This window comes from Zonotrichia leucophrys, chromosome Z, assembly GCF_028769735.1.
Source record: "Zonotrichia leucophrys gambelii isolate GWCS_2022_RI chromosome Z, RI_Zleu_2.0, whole genome shotgun sequence".
Lineage (NCBI taxonomy): Eukaryota > Metazoa > Chordata > Aves > Passeriformes > Passerellidae > Zonotrichia > Zonotrichia leucophrys.
Genome location: NC_088200.1, coordinates 25,606,334 through 25,629,033, shown reverse-complemented (window position 1 = coordinate 25,629,033; position 22,700 = coordinate 25,606,334). Strand labels below are relative to the sequence as shown.

At 46.0% G+C, this 22,700-nt stretch overlaps 2 long non-coding RNA genes across 3 annotated transcripts; both read right to left on the bottom strand.

The window, feature by feature from the left end:
* Positions 1-416: 416 nt before the first annotated feature.
* Positions 417-22,580, bottom strand: LOC135459610 (uncharacterized). 2 transcript variants are annotated; one of them, XR_010443063.1, is made up of 3 exons: positions 22,187-22,580; positions 961-1,078; positions 417-614 (listed from the first exon to the last, which is right to left on the bottom strand). It is a non-coding gene; the product is annotated as an uncharacterized LOC135459610 (long non-coding RNA). The 2 variants fall into 2 exon arrangements; XR_010443062.1 differs by lacking the exon at positions 22,187-22,580 and adding an exon at positions 1,427-1,551.
* On the bottom strand, positions 1,933-13,550 carry LOC135459665 (uncharacterized). Its single transcript, XR_010443071.1, has 6 exons — positions 13,064-13,550; positions 11,941-12,051; positions 5,953-6,196; positions 3,608-3,795; positions 2,991-3,111; positions 1,933-2,058 (listed from the first exon to the last, which is right to left on the bottom strand). It is a non-coding gene; the product is annotated as an uncharacterized LOC135459665 (long non-coding RNA).
* Positions 22,581-22,700: the final 120 nt, after the last annotated feature.

Below are 22,700 nucleotides of genomic sequence, written 5' to 3'. Positions count from 1 at the left end.
AAAATATACAGATATAAATATAGATTGAATATTACATATTATATACTATATATATAAACAGATATATAACATAAACCTATCTATAAATAACAAAATATCACTGTGCCAAGATAAATATCAATACAAATGCATAAATACAAATATACATCTATACATATGTATACATATAAAAATATAAAAATAGACATATATACCTATGCAAATACCAGTATAACTATTTAAAGACCCATATGCCTATAGCTGCATCAATAGAAATAAATAGCAACAAAACTGTATATATAGGAAACAGAACTAAACACAGATATAAAAACATCCATGTATACTTAGATAGAAATATACCCATAGATGTAATTACAAACAAGTATGTATATATACACGTACATATATACAGAGCGTACATCCCTAAACGCCACACATACAGAAATAGTCCTATACAAATAGCAACCCACAAATGTGCATATCCAAATGATAATCCATCTCTATGTGCACTTCTAGAAATGTCTACATGGAACTCCAAGCAGAGGGATCCCAGCTGCCCCACCTTCAAAGCCTCTCCCTCCGTCTCCTCCTCCCATGCAGAGCCGCTCCCCTGGGCAGGGGCAGCAGATGGGACTCTGAGAAGCAAAGGGAACACTGAGTGACTATGGGGAGGTTTCCTTTGACAGCAGCTGCACTTCCATCAGGGAAGAGGAAATGTCAGAGCCTCCCCAGGAGGGTCGGAAAGAGAAAGCAGCCGAGCGGGCCAGGCTGTGGTGAGCGCAGCCGCGGCGGGACTGTCCCGCAGCCCCGGCAGAGCCGGCACAGCTGCCTTGCCCAAGGACAGCCCTGTGCCAGCCGGGGCAGCTGCGCTGAGCAGCCCCAGCACGGGCAGGGCCCGCTCCTGCCCCGCCGGGCAGTGCCCACGGCTGCAGCCCACGGCAGCCTCAGCCCCAGCCTGCCTGCCCGGGCCTGTGGCCTCACCCGGGCTCTCTCCAGGCTGGCAGCAGCAGGTCCCCGTTCACTGCTCTTGCTGCTGGCCTTCAGCTCCTCCCTGCTGCCTCCCGTCAGTCTGTGGCTGTCCTCAAGGTCTTCCTTGCAGCTGGGGCAAAAGTGGAGCCTCTGGAATTGCTTCCAAGGCCTGACAGAGCTGCAGTCCCGGAGCCCTCTGTGCTCCCTGCTGGCCCCCTCCATCCCCTCAGCCCCGCCATGCTCTCGGTGAAGCCCCAGCCCCCTTCAGTTTCTTCAGCCCCTCACAGTCCTCTCACTCCCCTCAGTCCCTTCTGAGCCATCCCATCCCCTTAGACCCGCCACCCCGTCAGCCTGTGCCACTTCCCTGTCACCTCGGTGCCACCATGGCCCTCGGCTGCCCCACAGCCCTCAGCCCCAGCAGCAGCTCAGGGTCACCGTCCCTTCGGCGCCACCGCCCCCTCAGCCCCCTCAGTCTCACCGTCCTTCAGCAGCTCCTCAGGGACAGTGCCTGGGGCCAGCGGCAGCTCCCACCGCTCCAGGGACAGCCGGGGCTGGAAGTGCTGCTCCACCCGGGCTGGCCGCCAGCTCGGACCCAGCACAGGGACAGGGGACACAGGGGGAAAAGCAAGAGGTGAAAAAGGCAGCCGAAGGGGAAAAAAGAGGTATAAATGCAGCCTAGGCCTACACCAACAGCAATCTATCCATCAATGTCTCCATCTAAACATTCCTGTTCCTCCTACTATATAACTATACACATTCATAAATGTAACTTCACATATATATATATATTTATATAAATATTTTACTCTACACATATAAAAATCTAACTCTGAGAATCTATAAATGTAAATATATAATAAAATATAATTATATCCCATCTATAACTGTATACATATCCACACTTAACCATGTAGATCTATCAATATATACCCATATAAATAGAACACTATAATCTATAAATGGAACTATAACCACTAATAAATAGAACCATAGAAATCTATAAACATATCTACAAACAGAGGAGTTCTACCTGCCCGATGGTCACAGGCTCTCCCCTGTCTCTTCCTGCCATGCAGGGCAGCCCTCCTGGAGATGTTGGTCAGATGGCATCTGGGAAGCAAAGGCAACGCTCAGTCAATATTGGCCCTTCTGCACCTTTCCCTTGGGCAGCAATTGTCCTTCTACCAGGGGCTGTCAAAGATGGCCTGAAAGGCAGACTCTCACTTGGCAATTCGAAGCAATCTGCCCTTAAAAGAACAGGGACCATTCCAAGGATTCAAAAGTGTGCTTCAAAACATTGAAGTATCTCGATAAAGTCTCAGCCCCAGCAGTACAAAGGGCACTCAGGAGAGCTTGAAACACAGACAGTCCCAGCTGCCACAAGGAAGCCCAGCCTTGTTCTTTCTCTGAGCTGACAGAGAGACCTCAGTCCTCACTGAAATGGCTGAAGCTGAAGGTGCTGGGAGCTGAGTCCTGAACCAGCTCCATTACCTGGCATCTACAAACTGCCCTCTGCAGTGAGCAGCAGCTGCTCCAACTCGACCATCAGCTCTGGCAGGAAGGGCTGGGAGGGACAGAGCTCCCCACGAGGCCTGCAGGCTGCACCAGCTTGGCTAAGGGATGGATCCACAGTGCTCCTTCTCTCCTCTTAGGCCTCCCTAATTAGGGGTCATTCAAGCTTTTCCTTCTGATACTGGAGTTACTGTGATTTTTCAATTGGTTGGCCTCTGATGTTGTGCTCCTTGACCTTCAAGTGTCACTCAGCCTGGCCTCCCCTGGCACCCTGCAGCAAATTTATCCACCAACTTCAGCACAAAACTGGGACACCCAGCTTGGTGACACAACTCCCACAAGGTCAGGTTTATTCCCTGCTCTCTGCCCCAGCAGAGGACTCAGTGTCAGAGCCTCTGGAGAAGCGTGGAGGGCAGGGCTCAGGGAGGTTGTGCCCGTGCAGGATTTGAACTCAAGGCACCAGGAAGCACCAACCCTGCTCAGAGCAGCCATCTCACAGCTCTCTAAACCAGTGTGGGCTCTGTCCTCACCAGGCTCCTCGGGCTCCTGGGAACTGTTCCTGCAGCTCTTGGTGCCAGATGAAGCTTCCTCTGCTGCAGCTCTGTCCACAGGCTCCCCTCCTGAAGAATCAGGGGCAACACCAACATTGCCCTGAGCAGAAAAACAGAAAGAAAGGAACCCAAAGATCACTCACTATTTTGCTGTAATCATATCAGGGATACAATAACTCCTCCACTCCCAAAGGACAGGGGGCACAGCGGAGGGAACGCTGCCCCCACGGTTCACATGACAAGCCTTTTAAACTCAGGATCCAGGGGGCCAAGGTGAAACTGAAGCTCTTACAAAATGACCTTTGATACAAAAGGGGAACACAGAAAACCACAAGACATCAAGTGAGGGGACGTGCACGGGACCCTTGGCCTTCAGTGCCACTTCTCCAAACACTCTTCTCCTCTTTCCCAGCAAGTAAAACCTCTTCTTCATTTATTCTTCATCTCCTCTTTTAGAAATCTTTCTTTACCAAGAATAATTCAATAACTAAATAATGATGAAATAAGTTCAATTAAAGAAGCCTTTGCTTCTCAGCCATGTAACAAGGTTCAAAAGCTCTCAGTCCACCCCTTTTATCCCCATCCAATGGAATTACCTGAGCAGAGGGAGATCTTTCAGACAGAGACCTCCGGATCTCCCGAATCCTTTTCTCTACGGCAAAGCCTAGATTTGCTGGTGGCCATTCCTCCTCCCCAGGTGCATTCTGTGATGAGCTGGAGGCTGTCTATGCTGCACAGGCTGTACTGCCAGCGGGAGCGCTGGGCCCTGAAGTGCCCGGGGTGGCTGCAAGAATCCAAACAGATTGGTCAGACTCCACAACGTGGCTGTAGGACACAGAACTCTAGTGCTGCTGTGGATCAAACATCATGGGAAGTGCACAGGAAAACCAGGCAGAGAATCTTTTCTTTTTTTTCACCTACTAGGTGCCCCTTCCTAGTAGGCTTGACAACTTCTGGCCGAGAATGACAGAGCCTTGTGGAAAAATACTTCAAACGGTCACTTTTCATGACCTTTTGGAAAAACAAGGCTACAACTCTTTTCCTATCTTGGGGGTCATGGGCTGGGGGCTGCTGCTCCCTGTGGAGCTGCTGGAAGCTGCAGGGCTGGATCCCAAGCACCTCCCATTCGGCCGGAGGCAGCTGCTCCCCACAGAGCTCCTGCAAGCGGCTGCAAGGTCCCTCCCGCCCAAGTGGCAGTGGCTGCCCCCGTAGAGCTCCTGGAAGCGGTTCAGCCCCTCCCGCCGGGCTGGCAGCGCCCGCTCCCTGTGCAGCAGGAGGAAGCTGCTGGGCGGGCACCCGTCCGGCAGCGGCCGCGCCCCGGGGAGCTGCTGGGAGGCGCAGGGCGGGCGCCTGCTGCCCTCCCGGCCCGCCGCCGGCCGCTGCCTGTTGGCCGCGCTTCAGCGCTTCATGCGGAGCAGGAGGTCAGGGCGGTCGTGGCGAAAGCAGGGGTTGCTGTAGTGGAGCCAGGCCCCGGCATCGCCCGGCGCAGCTGAGCCGACCCAGCCCGGCACCTTGCGGAAGCCGTAGCAGTAGAGCTGCCGCACGAAGCTGCGGAACTGCGTGGCCCTGAAGGTGTGCGGGACTGGGGCCAGCCCATGGCCATGGCCCCTGTGGGTGTCGCCCGAGTTGAGCAGCTCCTGCTCGAAGAGGGAGCGGTCGATGAGCAGCCCCTGGGCCCGGCTGTCCCAGCGCACGGAGCGGACGTGGGGGCTGTTCACCAGGCGCCACAGCTTGGCGGGTATTATAAATTATCAGTTGAATGTCAAATTATCAAAAATGCGAAAAGATTTATCTTTTTGCGCGACCAAAATATGATCCTGGAAACCACCACAGCCAAAAAGCGTCAAGCCTGGGATCGGCGCTGGGTGAACCTGGATCCGACCTCTATTGCATCAAATTCTCTCCTGTTCACGCAAGCCACTTCTAGCAACGAGGTTTTATACAGCTTATTGTGCCTGAGGCAAAGGAGTCCCAATTTCTTTTGTAACTCTGCACATTCATAGCTGGTTCTTTCACTGTGCAGAGCTGGAAAAAGGTCGTCTCCTGGTTGATAGCCAGTGTTGATTGAGTTTGGGGAAGTCATGTATTCACATGTATGTTTCTGGCATCCCTGGCTGATGTTATCTGCAGGACAATGATCGTTCTTAGGCGGTTTCCGATGACTTAGATCTGGCAATCATCGTGCTCGCAGCATCTGTTCTTATGCTAAAGTGTTGATCTTTATCTAGCCGTCTCCAGGAATCTCAGAGTTTGAATAGACATCTGCTTTCAGGCAGTGTGTGGTCAGGGAGACATTCCGTATTTCACAATACGCTGAGCCTGGCGGGCAGGGGCAGCTCTGCCAGGGCGTCGATCGCCGACTGTGGCCACAACGCCCGCAGCGCAACCGCCGCGGCTGCACTGGCAGAGCACGGCCTGAGGGGGCGCTGTGCTCGGGCCCACGCGTGCCCAGCGCGGTCCCGGTGCGGGCCGGCCTTGGCGGGGACGAGCGCGGCAGAGCCAGGGCTGCGGGCACAGCGCGGGGGGACGGCTCCAGGCTGGCCAGGCTCGGTGCGAACCCCCTCATTCTGTGGCTGCAGTCATCCTTCTGCCTTGGCTTTGCGGCACAGCCCCACAGCACCAAGGCAAGGAAAATATAAAAGCTGCTTTCCTGGCAGTCAGCCTACTGCAGCTCTTGATGCCTGGGGTTATTCCTGCCCAGGTCCAAGACTTCTCATTTCCCTTTATTTAACTCCATCAGATTCCCCTCAGGCCAATTCTTTAGCTGCTGTCGCCCCTCTGAATGGCACAAACATTTGGGCTATCAGCTGCTCCTGCCAGCTTTGCATTGTCTGCAGACCTGCTGAGGGTGAACTGTTCCTCCAGCCCGGCCATGAATGAAGACATTAAAGAGCATCTGCCCCAGCATCAGCCCCTGGGGGTCACAGCACCCGTGACTTGCCTCCAGCTCTACTTTGTGCCTCATCCATTTTTCAGCCTTCCTCACTGGGCGTTTTGGCAGTTTGTGTTTAGGGATGCTGTAGGAGATTGTCTCAAAGGCTTGGGTAAAGCTGGGGTAGACATCATCCATTGCTCCATATCCATCCGTTTGGCTGCCCTGTCACGGGCATTAGGTAGGTAATCATTACTCCCAATTGACTTCTCCACTTGTTTGGAATGGTTTCCAGGATTAGTTACTCCATCACCTGTCAGGGGACAGAGACAAGGCTGACTGACCTGTATTTTCCTGTCCTTCTTAATCTCTTGGAAGAAATTACTCTATTAGAGCAATTCTGGCTGTTTTTAGCTAGGCAATTCCAGCAAAAGTAACTAGTAAGAAAAATGAAGCTCTAAATAGAGTCTATTAAATTCTTCTTTCTGCTACCATTCTAGGCCACAAGAAAGATCTTGTTTTCTTTTCAGTACTGAGTACTGCACAGCTGATTTAAAAATAAAACAAGACAAAAGTCTCCTTAATAGAATATAATTATGCCTATTTTTCAGAAGACACATAACGTAGGATTTTCTTTAAGGATTAGACTGAGATGAAAGGACTTTCGAGCTTCCAGAACTTTGATATTTTTGTTGTCTCTGTTATGAACAAAAATTCAGTTGATTTTTTTCTGTGAGAAAAAAACTATGACTATTGCTGGGCTGCTGCATGTATTATGGTAATTGTGGGTCGTTGTTGTTAATGGTTGTTTTTGTATTAGTAAAAGCCCTGGCTGGGGCAAGGTAATGGCCCTTCTCCGAGACAGTAATGGGTGGGAAACTTCCCGAACAGTGAGGAGAAGAGACCTGGGGGGGGGGGATTATGCAAAGTGACTCCAGGACCAGCATGCTGTGGGGGACTACGGCTCCAAACGTACTGAGAAAACCCCAAAAACAACGAGCCAAATAAGAGTTGAGAGACTGGAGTGATGTCTGGACGTCAGGAGCCGAGTGCTGAGCCTGCAGAGATGAGGAACACCTTCAGAGTCCCTCTCGCCCTGACCACGGGAGTCATCCCAGTGCCAAGACTGAGGGGGACGGAGCCGGGAAAAGTAACAACGAAGAGATCTTTGCGCCATAAAAGACTCTCACAAAGACCTAATCCCTGGCTCTGCCCCTAGTGGACAAAGCTGCGCCTATCCTCCTCCTCTGGGTCGCCCTGAGAGAGACGACGGGAGACTGCAGCCCTGCCAAGCTGCCCAATCCTGAGCTGACCACTTTTAATAAAGGCATTAAAAAAGAGAAGAAGTCTCCTAGCCCTGTTTATTTCAGTCTCCAACTGTTTGGAAAACTGTTAGAAGATGGTGAGGACAAAGTGTTTTTGAAAATGCCATTCTGAAGTTTTGTATGCTTGTATTACATATAAAAGTACCTGCAAGAATTTTAGCAAACCTGTAGCTCAGATTTCCTTACTTTCAAAATGAGAAAATGCCAGAATTTATTTGATCTTTGATTTTTTTATGTTGTGTTTCTGATTCCTACATGTTTATATGCATATGTATCTTTTTTTAGTATCATGGTCACACACTCCAATTTCTCAGATCCCAAAATCATCAGTGCTCAGAATAGCCAATAAACAACTAATCAATATTCTTTTTCATCTCTTTTATTTAATAATAAACTCAGACACCATTGATATTTTGGGAATCCAGACTGTATACAAAGTTTGCAGGGAAGATTCAGCTCTCAAGCCCTGTGAATTTTCTCCTCTCTCCTTTCCCATTCCCCTTTTCCTTCATCTCTGGCCTGACCTCAAGGCCCTTTCCCCTCCTGCCAGGCCCTCTGTTTGCTGCACTCCAGGGAGGCTCTCAGCTGTGGGTTCCCCAGCGTGGCAGCTCCAGGCTTGGAGCAGCAGAACCCAGCTGTGGCTGAGAGCCCAGACGCCCCCTGGGCCAGCTCGGCTTTCAGCTGCCAGGGCAGCACGGAGGGAAAGGGCCAAGAGGGAGCTGAGGGCGCTGCCAGAGCAGCCCTTGGGCAGTGCAGGGTGAGAGTGGCCTAAAGTGCTGTGAGCCCCACTGCGGGGGCACAGGAGCTGCTCTGCCACGGCCGGGGCTGTGCCACCCATCCAGAAAGGCAGAGCCAGCAGGCTCCGATGGGGGAGAGCAGGCTCCTTCCCTACCAAAACTTGGTCAGTCCTGCTAAAACCTGTCTTTGTCCTTCTGTCTGAACATTGACAGTGCTTTGGAAAACAGAATGGAGGTGACACGAGACAATCAATTATAACTTGTAAACAAATTTCCATGGGTTTTTTGTTTGCATGGGAGTTTTTTTGTTTTTTGTGGTGTTTTAGTTTGGTTTGGGTTTTTTGCATGTGTGTGAGGCTTAAATGTGTCCTGAAGTTCTTGTGCATCCATGAGGCTGTAGAGTGGCCTCCATGGGGATCTCCTTGGCTCTGCACAAGCCCAGAGAGCAGCACTGGCACCTCGGGCCGAGCACAAAGGAGCACAGAATGATCTGCAGGGTGCTCTGTGACAACAGCACTAGGAGCTGTTGTGCAGTGTGTAAGAACTATATCCCCTCCTCTTCAGATTCTCCTGAAAATGCCCACTGATGTTGTTTTGTATGATGCAGCTCTCTTAAGCCCCTATTACACTGTATCTGCACAAGCATTCACATACATGTCTGCTGAAACAATTCTGGTCCAGCTGAAAAGCACCGGGTACCCTGAGCAATAGCAGTAGATAAATGGACATAGAGAGATTCAGGAGCAGAGGCAGCATTAAATCCATGACAATTGTGGAGATGTGAAAATACATAAATCCACCAATGGTAGCACAGCCCACACATCTCCACTGGGTTCTGTGGAATGGCAGCAAATAATGCACAGGTGTGGAGACCATGAACTGGTTGGTGCTGCACTTATTTCTCAGTGGGCAGAGCTGTGGGAGGCAGGGATTAAGGGTGATTTTGGAACAGGAAGAAGAAAGGGACAGACAAATTCCAGGTGGAGGCAGAGTGGCACTGCTCTGCTGACCCAAGGAGAGCAGGGAACAAGCTGGAAATGAGTAGGGAAAAAGAGTTTTCTAAAAGGAAACCTTGCTATATATATAGGCATTAGTGTTCTTGCCACAGCACACAGAGCTTAGAGCATGAATATATATCCCATTTAAATATTCCTGCAAAGAGTTAGAAAAATCCCTTTACATGTGGTTATTTACACAAGCATACCCATGAACAAAAAAAAAAACGTGCACAACCACATGCATCATTAAGCAGGATATTCTGTAGATTCTCACATTAACACTTGTATTATTATATATGATACTTCCAAACATTTAAAGATTTTTGTTCTCCGTTTACTTCTTTAAAACTCACAAAATGTAATTAAATTCTCTTTTAAAACTGCAGAGCCTGCTGTGTGGCTAAGCAAGCCATTATTTGCTTGCTCACCATCATCTCTTCCTTGTCTGTTGCAGTCACTGATGCATTAATTGCTTATCCAAACCTGAAAGGGTTCATGAGTCACTCTGAAGATAAAATAAATATTAAGGAGCCAATATGAATGGAATTCATGTCCTCTGCCTCTTAAAGATGAAGGTCTGTTTTTGTTGTAGTGTGTTCTGTTAGTCTGTTTAATTGCTCCCCCCATTTTCTGTATTGCTCCCCCATTTTCTGTAAAGGTTCTGCCCTCACCAGTTTTCCCGCCATTGTGTTGTCAATTAATTGGTTGCCCTAGTAACTCCCACCAGTTTCTGTCAATGCCTTCTGTTATATAATTTCCTCTCCCCCTCATTCCCTTTTATGTAGACTTGTTTCTCCTCCCTGGGCCCAGTCAATCACGCCCCACTCCTCCCATCTTGACAGAATCTTCTCCACTTAGGGAGGTATGATTCGCTGTGGTTCTGGGGCCCCTCCCTTACATTGTATCTATTGGTTCTACCCTTATGCCTATTATCTTAAGCCCGCTCCTTTACCTTCCCCTATTGGAATTCCTCCCCCCTTTATAACCCTATTGCACCCCTTGTTCCGGGTCACTCCCTGGTTGACACGTTGGGTTCTACAATAAATCCGACAGTCCCCAGTGAGTGTCCAGACTCTTCTGTCTCGTCTCATCAGCAGCGAATCCGTCCGCCATGAGTGCAGCCTGAGGCCATAGACGGTGAGGGGCGCTCGTCCTGTTGCAGTGGGTTGTTGGTCGCCCCTCCTGCTAGCCAGACTCCTAAATTAAGACCACCCCTCGCTGCATGTATTTATTACCTGTTAGAATTAAGTCTTGTTGCCTAATAAATGGGAAAATAGGAAATATGCTGACTAGATCACTATGCTTTAAGCGATCAAAGCATTTTAGTTTTATTTGACCAAATCAGTGATGAAAGAGAGAAAGGACTAGTCAATTACAATAGAGAAAGCAGGGGAAAGATGTCTAGGTTTGCTGTAGCTGGAGGAAAAAATTAAGTGTGTGGGTTTTGAAGTTGGGAAGGGATTCCAGAACAGATGATTTTAACTACCTTGCATTACTAAATGTATGATCTTCAAACTTACACTGGCGAGGGGGTTTATTTACAGACTATGAACAAGATGGGGCTGCTGGGAAAGTGCGTTGAGCTATTTATTTTTCAGCATCAGTCTCATTACATTATTACTTATTTCACCTGTGTGAAGAGAAGCAAAAATTGCACCAGAGAACATGTCTACTGAAACATGAATATTTTTAAATTTACCAAAGGAAGGGTATTTAGTGATATCTGTTTGCCATAACTGCAGGCTTTGCAAATATCGTGGGTTGACTGCTCCTGTAGAAAAAGGAGGCTGCACAAGCTGACAGTCAGGGCAAGTACTGATGATAGCCTTAGCTTGACTTTTGGAAATTTGAAACATTCGCACAAGTGCTTGCATGTTTTGGTGAAAAAAGGCGTCACTCAGTTTTGCTTGTTCCAAAATGTTTGGCAAAGTGGCAAACATATATGACATAAGAAATGTTGCTATTCCTTGCACTGAGCAAAGGAAGGGGAGAAGGAAGGCAGGGTGTTTTCAGGAGTATCCAAATAAATCCACTTTATTCTGTATCAATATGGAATTTTCACTAAGAAAAACACTAAGTGGAGGGATCTTCACCCATTTAATTTTTTACTCAAATTCAGTAAAAAATACTGTTTTAGCGTGTAAAAACTTTAATGTTGAAAACATGAATGTGCTAGAGATTTTGAAGTCTGGGCCGATGACAATTCACTGTTGAAAATCAAAGTCTAAAACTTTTCAAATTAAATGACCCAGGATGAAGTAGGAAACACAAGTCCTTCCCTTGAACCTCAACTTGCCTCTTCTAGCTCATTCTTGAAAGTGTTAGGCAAAGAGGATCCCACAGAAATCAGAGGAGCATCAGGGTCTATCCCTAAAAGGCAGCTGTAGATGTGGAACAACTTGGGAATTAGAGGGACATCAATGAGCCACTTGTGAGTCCAACTGTTAGTGAAGAGCTCTTTTCCAAAGAAATGCTTGCTTCTCTCAAGGAAGCTGAGCAGCAAGACATTATGGCTCATGTAGCTGGCAGGTACAAAGCAGATAAAGCAGGAAATTTGTGAAAATGAACCCTGGTATTCACTGGTCAGAGCAGGATGAAGAATCCATTTTATCAGACTCTGGCTCTTAGTAAGAAAGGAAGAAAGCTCTCTTTATTATATCAGGCCCAGCTGTTCACGGTCAGAGGTGGTATCAGCTGGTCAGCAGAAGGCACAGCTTTAACTCCAGCTCATCATGCCTGGAGGCAGCCCTGGAAGTGCTCCTGCACCTCAGCTGGTGCCAGAGCACAGGGACACCCTCCTTAGACCCCTGTGTGCCATAAAACTAAAGGCATCTCCCAGCCAACCATCCAATCCAGCACTTAGCACAGAGCATGTCACTGCCAGTGACATCAGCATGAAAAAATACAGAGGAAAGTGCAATTGCAGAATATATTGGGGGCTCAGTATAATACAGGAAAAATTCAGATTTTTGTACTTACCTTCATAAATGAGCATACCTGTGAGATGCAAAGCTGTGTTTCATGTCAGGTACAAACAGGCGAAGTGTGTACTTGTGAACGCAAATGTGTGGACACCAACAATGGGACAGTTGCCAATTCTAATAATAACTGAGGAAAATAAAACATAGAAAAAGGCCTTTGAACCTATCTTTTGTTTGCAATTAACCCTGGTTGATTTAGGAGCATTGGAATTAAGGTGTCAAAGATGTTGCTTTTTGCTTGCATATAATCCATAAAAAGCTCTGCAATAATAACCTTTTGAAGTATAATTTTAGAGTATTACTTGTATCCTTGAAACTATAGCTTTGGAATATATATAAAGGAAATATGCTTATCTCGTGCCTTATTGAAGCAGAGAAAAACAGCTTGAGAAAGGAAGACGAACATCACCTCAAGGGTTTATGGTTTCGACCAAAGGGAAGCTGGACATCACTGTTATGAGATTTATAGCCTCTGCAATTAAAAGGTGGACACACATCTGGGGAGCTGGACCCCACCAGATGGGAGTTGTCTTTCTTCTTTCAGAAACTGGACTGTCACTATCTGGGGATACTCCTTTGAGATACATCCTGAGAAATTAAAATCACAATAGTGTATAGAATTATGATGTAATGATTTGGAATAAAAATTGCTGATGAGTAAAAGATTGAAAATAGAAACTGCTGAAAAAAACTAATGAGTACTCCTATAAATACTTGTAAACAATAATTATCGGCATGCAGTTGGAGGGAAAACTTCCCCCCGTGTACCCAGCTCTGTATTGGTCATACTTTACCATATTAAATAATAAATTGATTGCTGCTTGAATATTGGCCTAGTCAAGGTTCTTATTAATAACATACCTACTTAAACATCTGCACTTTCCATAGCAATGTCCTAAAATTCTTCCATTCATGCATTCCCAGCTAGCAGAGCTCTCACACAGCCTGTTTTTTCTCTTAAGTGTAAGGAAGGACTTAGTTCAGATAAACTGTGCTGCTTCCTCTGAAAGATATACAATTATGGAAATAGTATCTGCAAAGTCAGAGGTTCTTTAAGGCAGGCCTCTGGCATGTAAAATAGGGAGTGTTTATATTTAGCATCATGCGCACATAGGATAACAATCAAACCATTTTCTTACCTTCATGAAAAATAGTTTTTATGCTCCCAGATATGGCACAGCCAAATAAGGCCGAACTCAGACACAAATGCCATACAAATGGCCAAACCAATGACAGCTGCCGGTGGCACTTCTCCTGCGGTCCCGAGCGCCCCAAGCGCGGATCAAAGCGGCGTCCCACCTGCCCAGCTCATTCCGGCCCGCGGATCCGAGCCCGTCGCGGAGCGTCAGGAGCGGGGATGGGAGCTCAGCAGCTCGGGCTCGATGCCGTGTGCTCCGCTCGGGGCTCCCGAGAGCTCCTGCGGGGCCGGAGCAGCCCCGGGCAGCGGCAGCAGCTCCTGCTGCGGCAGCCGGGCAGCCTCGGGGGCTGCGGGGCCCGGCCCGGGCAGGGCTCGGCCCGGCCCCGGCAGCGCCGCGCCCTCAGCGAAGCTCCGGGCCGGCCGCCAGAAGGGCGGGATCTGCTCCAGGGATCCCTGCCGTGCCCGAATTCAGAGCCCGCGGGAGAGGCCGCCGGGGGCACAGCGACCTTCCCCTCCGGCCTGCGGCCTTTTGGGAACGCTGCCAAAGGGGCCCGGGTCTCTCCTCGCCGCCTGCGGGCATCGGCTCATTGCAGGGACCTGTCAGTCGGAGCAGGGCTCGTCCAGGCCGGAGACTGCTGCAAAACAGGCCGTCAAAACATCCGATCACCAGTTCCTCTGTGCCAGCGCCTGTGCTGGAGAGGAGGAGTCCCACACCTGTGAAAAACTGCTGCGCATTCACAGCAGCCTCAGCAGCCGTGGTTGTACACCATTGCAGGGCAGTGTGCTTGTGAATTCTCAGCCAGCCTGACGAGCATTTTAAAGGTTTCTGCAGTCAATCAGTAAATTGATCATTGATTTTAAGGTTTAAAAAATTAAAAATTAGAGTAAGAATTTAAAACAGTTACATTACAACAACTTTCCTGTTGCAGAATGAGGCTTTTGTCGGGGATGAGCTACTTGTCGGTGAGGGGAGACTCAGACACTCAATATGAGTGATAAGCAAGTTCTGTTTATTGAAGAGAGCATCAGACACTTATACAGCAAATAATAAGCTTATGAATATTTTGTAAGCCAAGCAATCTATTGGTTAAACTATACCATCAACTCTTCTTCATTTTTTTGGGCCTACATTCCCTATTTCCCACATCTCTCTGTCTACTTGTTATCATACCCAGCTAGGCCCAAGGACCCGCTATCTTGCAGATGCAGTTCTCAAACTAGCTGTGTTCGGTACTTTCTCAGCTCCTGGTCGGCTAACAAGCGAATGTCTACATGACCTCTGTCATGGAGCCATTTCTCCACACTTACCTATATCCCAAATGAATTTTTGCATTGGAATTTTTGAGGAGATAAACCTCTCGCAAACTAGGATAACTGTCTTTTTTTCTCCATAGGGAAAGACCTTACGAGTAATGTTACAACAGAATTAGTAATCCATGTTTTCTCTGCAGGTTCCATTAAACACAGACTAAAAATATATAACAGGAAATAATTGTAAGCTGAGTTGTTAAGTTACAAAATGCAGCAAAGGCCTGTTGTACCTGTCTCTGTGCATAAACACATTTGCTCTCTCATCTCACGACTCATTCTGCAAGTTGCAATAAACAGCTGAATGCTCTCAAGTAGCTCCAAGTCGTTCCTCTTACCATCCTGAATGAATGGGTAAAAGTAGCAATAAACAATATAAACAACTCTTCAGTTCTATTATAGCTTAACTCTTAAAAGATAAGTTTTTACTTTTGTCTTCCAGAGGAAGCAGATGTACCAAACACACAGGAGAACATGATTTTACACAGTGCTGTTTGGTCCGGCAGGTGGTGCGGTCAAGAGCTGCTTTCCTCAGGTACTGGTGGAGAATCCCTCTCTAAGCCTCAAGAGCTGCAAAGTGAGTAAAGCCTGAAGGGACCAACTTGCATTTCATGTGTTAGATGGTAATCCTTCCATACTCTGAGTGGTGTTTAATAAAGCAGTTAAGGGATACTGGAAAAACATCCTCTCCTGACCTGATCTGTGATTTGCAGGTAAGAAAAAATGTTGGTTTTCCAAAAAGAAAAAGAATATTTACATTGAGGAATTCCCTAGACCTGCCTGAGGAGGTTGCACTTCAGAGAAAGCAATGAAGCAATATAGGGATCAACAAAAAACTTAGGTTAGAGCTGAGAATAAATACACAGAAACACACATTACAATTATTAACCCATTTGATACACTGAATGGCTATGACTCTGTAACTTTTATTTCAATTTGTACACATTTTAATGTATATTTTCCTCACATTTATTTTTAAGTAAGACTGTACAAAGAAAGTAAGGAAAAGCATGAAGTACAGTTAATACTTTCCAAAGAGTGATGTTAAATACAGGCAGAATCAAATAGTGCTAAACCATGTCAAGCAATTTCTGAAGGCATCTGAAGTCTGCTGGTAAGATGCTGATTGAAAGGAATGATAGAAAAACCAGAATAAATGTAAAAAAAGACAAGACTGGCTATCACATCTTTAATAAATATCCATGAATAAGTACCTTCTATTATGATAAAAAAGTTTCTTCAGTTCAGGTCAGTGAAAGGATTCTTGCTGCCTGCAGTGGGCTGGAAGCTGCATACTTTGTGAAAAGATGACAGAGAAAACATTAAACTGATCTATATGTCCTTTGTAATCAGTCTCTGTTTTCTCCAATTAAAGTGAGATACGTGCTTATAAATCACAACCATTCCTCTGCTCTCTGTAAGTCTTATTTTGTATTTCACACCACTCTTGAAATTGAATTCTCCTTTGTATTCTTCTAGCAGTCACACAAGTAAGGACAAAAATGCTGACAGCTCACAGCAAAGAGTCAGAAAGTGCATCCCACTTGTGTGGTTTTTTTTTTTATTGCTATGTCACATACATGTGTCACCCTCCCCTTAAGTGAATTTCATTATAATTATTCATACCTGCCAAAATCACAGTCATTCAGCAAAGGATTAATTTGTTTCAAAAGTCAGACTCCTAAAGTCAGTGCCCTCCATGAAGCTGTGTTCCCATCAAAAGAGACCTCCTCAACAAAGCCTCCTGGTTTTACCCTGGGAGTTAGGAGCAGAAGTGCCAGCTGAGCATGTCTGCAGCTGCCAAAATCTCCTGCAGCCTCTCATGCCTCCAAGCTGAGCTAGATTTTCACACCTATCTATCTCTCTATCTATCTATCTATCTATCTATCTATCTATCTATCTATCTATCTATCTATCTATCTATCTATCATGTATCTCTCTCTCTATATCTGTCTAATCTATCTATCTACCTATCTATATCTATCTATCTAATCTATCTCTCTCTCTATCTATATGTGTGTATGTATGCATCTATCTATCTATCTATCTATCTATCTATCTATCTATCTATCTATCTATCTATCTATCTAATCTATCATCTATCTCTGTCTCTATCTATCTAATCTATCTGTCTAATCTATCTATCTCTCTATCTCTCTATGTATGTATGTATGTATGTATGTATCTATGTATCTATCTATCTATCTATCTAAAGAAGATGAGTGTACCTTCCACCTCAGCAGCTCATCTCCTGTACCCGAGACCCCTGCCCTGCACTCCATGTCTGTAGGGTCCATGTGTGTATGGGAGACCCTTTTTCTTCTGGAGCAGCAAATGAGGCACAATAGATCCCACAGGTCGATTAAATTGATCAAGGTGCCCTCTTGAAGGCACCTGAACCAAGGATGAGATCTCCACCAGCTCTACAGGCAGTTTGGACACCCAGCTCCCATGGAGGCACAGGTACATGGGAAACTAAAGTACAGCCTGAAATTATTAAATATCAACTGTAATACACCTCATTTTTAGTGGGGGAAGTAATGACTGCAAATACCATGCAGTCCTACTACAGGAACTTTATGTAGCTGCCTAAGAGTGTTTGAGAGCATTTTTAAGGGGACATGCCATTTTTTATTTGCCTGTCCAAAAGGACATGAGTGTTCTGCAGGTCTTGGGTGGTATCTGTAGGCTCTTTATGGACATTTTACATTTAAAACAGTATTAGATGGCTGTGCTGAGACCACAGAACTAAATTCTAGATACCTGGTTTTTAGAGACTTGACAAGCCTTCATATACAATCTCGGAGCAGCCCAGAGGAGCAAAGACAAAAACTTAGGCAAAAATGATTCTTGGTTTAGATGGCTTAAAATAATAAAATGTGAAGAATATTAAAGCGTTTCTAGCATTGCTTTTCCTAGATGGAAACCATAAAGTCTGTGATCTAAACTGTCTCTTGCAGTCCATGGCTGCACTACTCTATTATCAAGAGCACAAATATTGGCTGAAAGAATAAATCATGCTGCACATGGATAATCAAGAGATTTTATAACTTGGTCTGAGCAATAACAAAGCTTTCATATTGAACTGCATTGCTGCTGCCTTAGCAACCCTCAAACGAATGAGTACAACAATCAACTTTGTAATTTACTGACTTTTTCTGCCTTTCTAAACAGGTTATGATGATACTGGCCACTTGTGCTTACAATTCTGCATCATGATGCATCATTCTGCATCAAAAATGCTTAATTGTCATTTTATGATTACTTACAGAATCTGTTAATCAGATTTTTTTTCTACTGGCACATTTTCTTCTTTATAGACATGGCAATTTCAGAGATTTGTTTTGCTCTCAGCAAATTTTCTGACAGACTGAAAATCAGACCTGTGTTTACTCGCAATGTTGAACAGGTCCTGGGAATGCCTCACGATGGCAGTCTGTGTCATTTACAACACTTTCTGATACTTCAGTGACAAATCAAGTGGTACTGGTTCCATACTGCAGGCTGTGGCAATGTTTGTCTTTTAAATCTGTGGGCTGAGACTAAAATAGTCAGCATTAATTATTCAGCAGCATACAAGAAGTGATGAGTTTTTAATCAGTATAAATCTAATCCATATAAAATGCATTTTAAGTATAACTAAGGTGAGCAAGATAAACTCTTTTTATTGTTGTGAAATGATTCTTTGAATCCTCAAGGGTCAGTGTCTCTTATCCCCATCATTCATGAGATCTTCATATTAACTGCGATACAACATCCTACAGATGACAGATGTGTTTACCACAGATGACGTGTCACTTTTGTTTCTCTTTGGTGACAATTAAAATTATTGTTTGTACACTCCTAAATCAAACTTCAGGATTGTCAATATTTAATGGATTAATTTTTCAAAGAGCTCTTCCTGATTTTACTGAGAAAGAACAGAACAGGAGGCTAGCAAAAAATGTGGATGAGAACTTGTTTATGTATAGCATTTATTCAGCTGATACTTCGTACCAAGTACATATATACATGGTTTTTAGGTAATGGTGTATTTAACCAGGTGATTATAAAGTGATGTAAAATAACTCTCAGGTCACTGCTTTAAAAGATTTGCTATCTTCCCTTCCTATAACCTTTCTATTCCTGAGAGCCATGGGTATTTGTAAATGATAAAGAAGTTCCAAGGTGTCAGTTAGTCCAGTGGATTACTGTCTCAAAAATAAAAATCAAAATTATATGGGTCTTGTTTCCTAGAAAAAAAAAAAAAGAAGAAAAGAGAAATCTAGTTTTCTAGTTTTTTGTTCCGGGATATTAATCAGATTTTATGGAAATAGTACACAGAATGAAATAAAATTTGGATTATATTTTAAGCCAGCCCTGCAATTCTCATCCTTAACAGTTTTAGCAAAGTGTCTTTCTAGTATAGGAACCTCAGAAAAGAATTTGAAATAAATTTCTATGGAACCATGCTGTTGTTAAACAAGTACACTTTCTTAAGGTTACCCTTTCTTCACACAGATGAATGTTACAAACATATAAAATTACAAACATATATATATGTATGTATATAAATCTGCTAAAGCAGAGAAAGCTTGGCTCTAAATGCTGAGCACTACCTTTGGAAACACAGAGATGGTACTAATGCAGAGACAGTCAAAGAAATCAAAAATCCACTATTAGCAGTGGCCAACTAGTTCTGATGTCTTATAATTTTTATAATTTATGATCAGGTCTGCTTTGTTGGAGTGGTTGGAGCTCAAGAAGCCAAAGGGAGTGTGCAGGACAGGTGACTGCGCTGTGACTGCAGCCCCAGGAGGGGTCACCTTGGCGGCTCAGGAGCGGCTCCGCTGTCCATCCGCGATGTGCCCGCTGCTCCTGCGTCCTGCGAGTCCTGACAGCAGGAGCTGCTCCCTGCCGCCGGCCAGCTCCTCTGCCTGGAGTCCCTTCCCGGGCTGGCAGTACAAGCTCCCTCTTGCCTGGAGCCAAATGCGTGCCTGTGCCTTGGGCTGGCTTTGCCGGGTCTCTTTTTCCAAGTGTTTGACTCCCAGGCTTCTGCCCCAGCCCGGGGACGTTCGTTATTTCCATCCCCAGGTAGTTTTACACGGTGAACCATTGTGGCTTTACCTAAGAGGTGAATCATTAAGGTGGTGGTGGTGCTTTCCTGTACACAATGTCCTGTTAAGACCAAGAAGAAGCTGCTCCTGCAGCTTGGCTTGTGGCTATTCCTACACCATTTATCCCACACTGCATGACTAAAGAAAGTCTGTCCTTTTCCTTACTAAGTTTAGGCTACAGCTGAGTGCTAATACGTGTTAAAAAGGATTAAATGCCAGAATCCCTTTACATTTTTCCCCTCCCCAGCCACAGTGCTGACTGAGGGGGTTCTAGATATGGACACGGCTCTCAGACAAATAACCTCAGATGGATGTTTCACAGACAAGACAGGTCTATTGCCCACAGCTGGACAGGCCTGTGAGGAACTGGGTGCCAGGGCCTGTCCTACACTCGTCAGAGCTTCAGGATCAGTGGAGAAATAGGGACAAACATTGATGAGGTAACTCATCATGGAAAGGAGAAGTGCCCCAAAGCTAATCTCAGTTTAAAAGGGAAATTTATTATGGATTGCTACAACTGCACTGCTTAGACACAGTGATCTCTGCCTGTTACAGGATGGCTACAGAATGGCACAACTCTGCTGACCCTTTATATAAACAGAGAAAAGTCCATTTCAGCTCCCATAATTGAGTATGTTACAGGTTTTTAAGTGCTCCCTACGTATATCTGTATGTGTTTGTATGTAAAGAACCAAACATGGACTGAATTATCTGCATATCCACAGAGCAGGAGTTGTGCTCTCAGCAGAGTCTCCGCAGGAGTTTTCTCAGCAGCCTCTGCAGTGAGTTCTGAGCCAACGTGGGGCTCTGCTGCCAGCCCAAAGCTGCGCTTCCCTTGCCCAGCCTGAGTGCAGGTGGGGCATGTGCTGGGCATGGCTGGAGATTTGCATGGCCAAAATCCTCCAGCATTTACATCTGCTCATGGCTTTGGGTAGCACAGATCACAGAACACCCATCTCAGCTGACAAATGGCATTTCTTGCAGATTGCTACAGCCACACTGCTGAGCCACAAATACACGAGAATCAATTTCAGTTAGAAAATGTCATTTATTACAAATTGCAATTGCTACACTCACACTGACAATATAGAACTATACAAATCTCAATTTAGGTAAAAAGTAGGAGTTTATTAGATTATTATAACCAGTCCATGTAAAAATATACAAATACCAAATTCACTTAACAAAACTTAATTTATTGCCAACCTCTACTATACACAACTCACTATACACAAAGATCAATTAGGCGTTTAACAACTTAATTTATTACCTATTGCTACAAATGTAGAGCCGATATAGAAATACAAAAATACACATTCCCTCTCTAAATAGCCCCACACTAAGAATTCAATAGAATTACACAACTATACCCTGCATCCATCTTTAAATAGAATTAAATACATATGTATATGCACATATATAAATACATACATAACTATAACAATCTACAGATGTAAATATAGATTAAATATCACATACTACATAAAATACACATATTAAAATATATATATATATCAGTATATATACAAATTTCACTCTGCCAAGCTAAATATCCATCCAACTGCATGAATACAAACACAGAGCTATATATCTGGACACATATGTAAATATCAATAAATAGACAGAAATGGAACAATATACATAGACATAGCATACATCCATACATAGAATTACATATAAATAGAAATATTGCTATACAAATAGCGACCCACATATGGAAATACGCATGAAATAATCCCTGCCCACGTGAAAGTCCATGTATCTTTAAACAGCACTCCAAGCAGAGGGATCCCAGCTGCCCCATCTTCAAAGCCTCTCCCTCGGTCTCCTCCTCCCATGCAGAGCAGCTCTCCTGGGCAGGGGCAGCAGATGGGACTCTGAGAAGCAAAGGGAACACTGAGTGGCTATGGGGAGGTTTCCTTTGGCAGCAGCTGCACTTCCATCAGGGAAGAGGAAATGTCAGAGCCTCCCCAGGAGGGTCGGAAAGAGAAAGCAGCCGAGCGGGCCAGGCTGTGGTGAGCGCAGCCGCGGCGGGACTGTCCCGCAGCCCCGGCAGCCCGGCAGAGCCGGCACAGCTCCCGGGCCCTGCCGGCACAGCTGCCTTGCCCAAGGACAGCCCCTGTGCCAGCCGGGGCAGCTGCGCTGAGCAGCCCCAGCACGGGCAGGGCCCGCTCCTGCCCCGCCGGGCAGTGCCCACGGCTGCAGCCCACGGCAGCCTCAGCCCCAGCCTGCCTGCCCGGGCCTGTGGCCTCACCCGGGCTCTCTCCAGGCTGGCAGCAGCAGGTCCCCGTTCACTGCTCTTGCTGCTGGCTTTCAGCTCCTCCCTGCTGCCTCCCATCAGTCTCTGGATGTCCTCAAGGTCTTCATGGCAGCTGTGGCAAAAGTGGAGGCTCTGGAATTGCTTCCAAGGCCTGGCAGAGCTGCAGTCCTGGAGCCCTCTGTGCTCCCTGCTGGCCCCCTCCATCCCCTCAGCCCCGCCATGCTCTCGGTGAAGCCCCAGCCCCCTTCAGTTTCTTCAGCCCCTCACAGTCCTCTCACCCCCCTCAGTCCCTTCTGAGCCATCCCGTCCCCTTAGACCCGCCACCCCGTCAGCCTGTGCCACTTCCCTGTCACCTCAGTGCCACCATGGCCCTCGGCTGCCCCACAGCCCTCAGCCCCAGCAGCAGCTCAGGGTCACCGTCCCTTCGGCGCCACCGCCCCCTCAGCCCCCTCAGTCTCACCGTCCTTCAGCAGCTCCTCAGGGGACAGTGCCTGGGGCCAGCGGCAGCTCCCACCGCTCCAGGGACAGCCGGGGCTGGAAGTGCTGCTCCACCCGGCCCGGCCGCCAGCTCGGACCCAGCACAGGGACAGGGGACACAGGGGGCACCGGGGGAAAAGCAAGAGGTGAAAAAGGCAGCCGAGGGGGGAAAGAGGTACAAATGCAGCCTAGGCCTACACAGCTCAACCTATGCATCTAAATTGCCACAAACCTCTAACTAAATAGCTATGCACTTTAATATATTTATATAAATATATATATGTTACTCTATACACATATAAATGTAAATCTCAAAATCTATGAATGTAAACTACATACTTATAAATATAATTCTGTAACATGTATAAATGTGATGCAATTATTAAAAAATATATATACTGATTTAACTATATAAACACACCTGTATAAATCTATAACTATATATAAAATAAATATATATAAATATATATTTATAATATGTATATTTAAAAATAAAT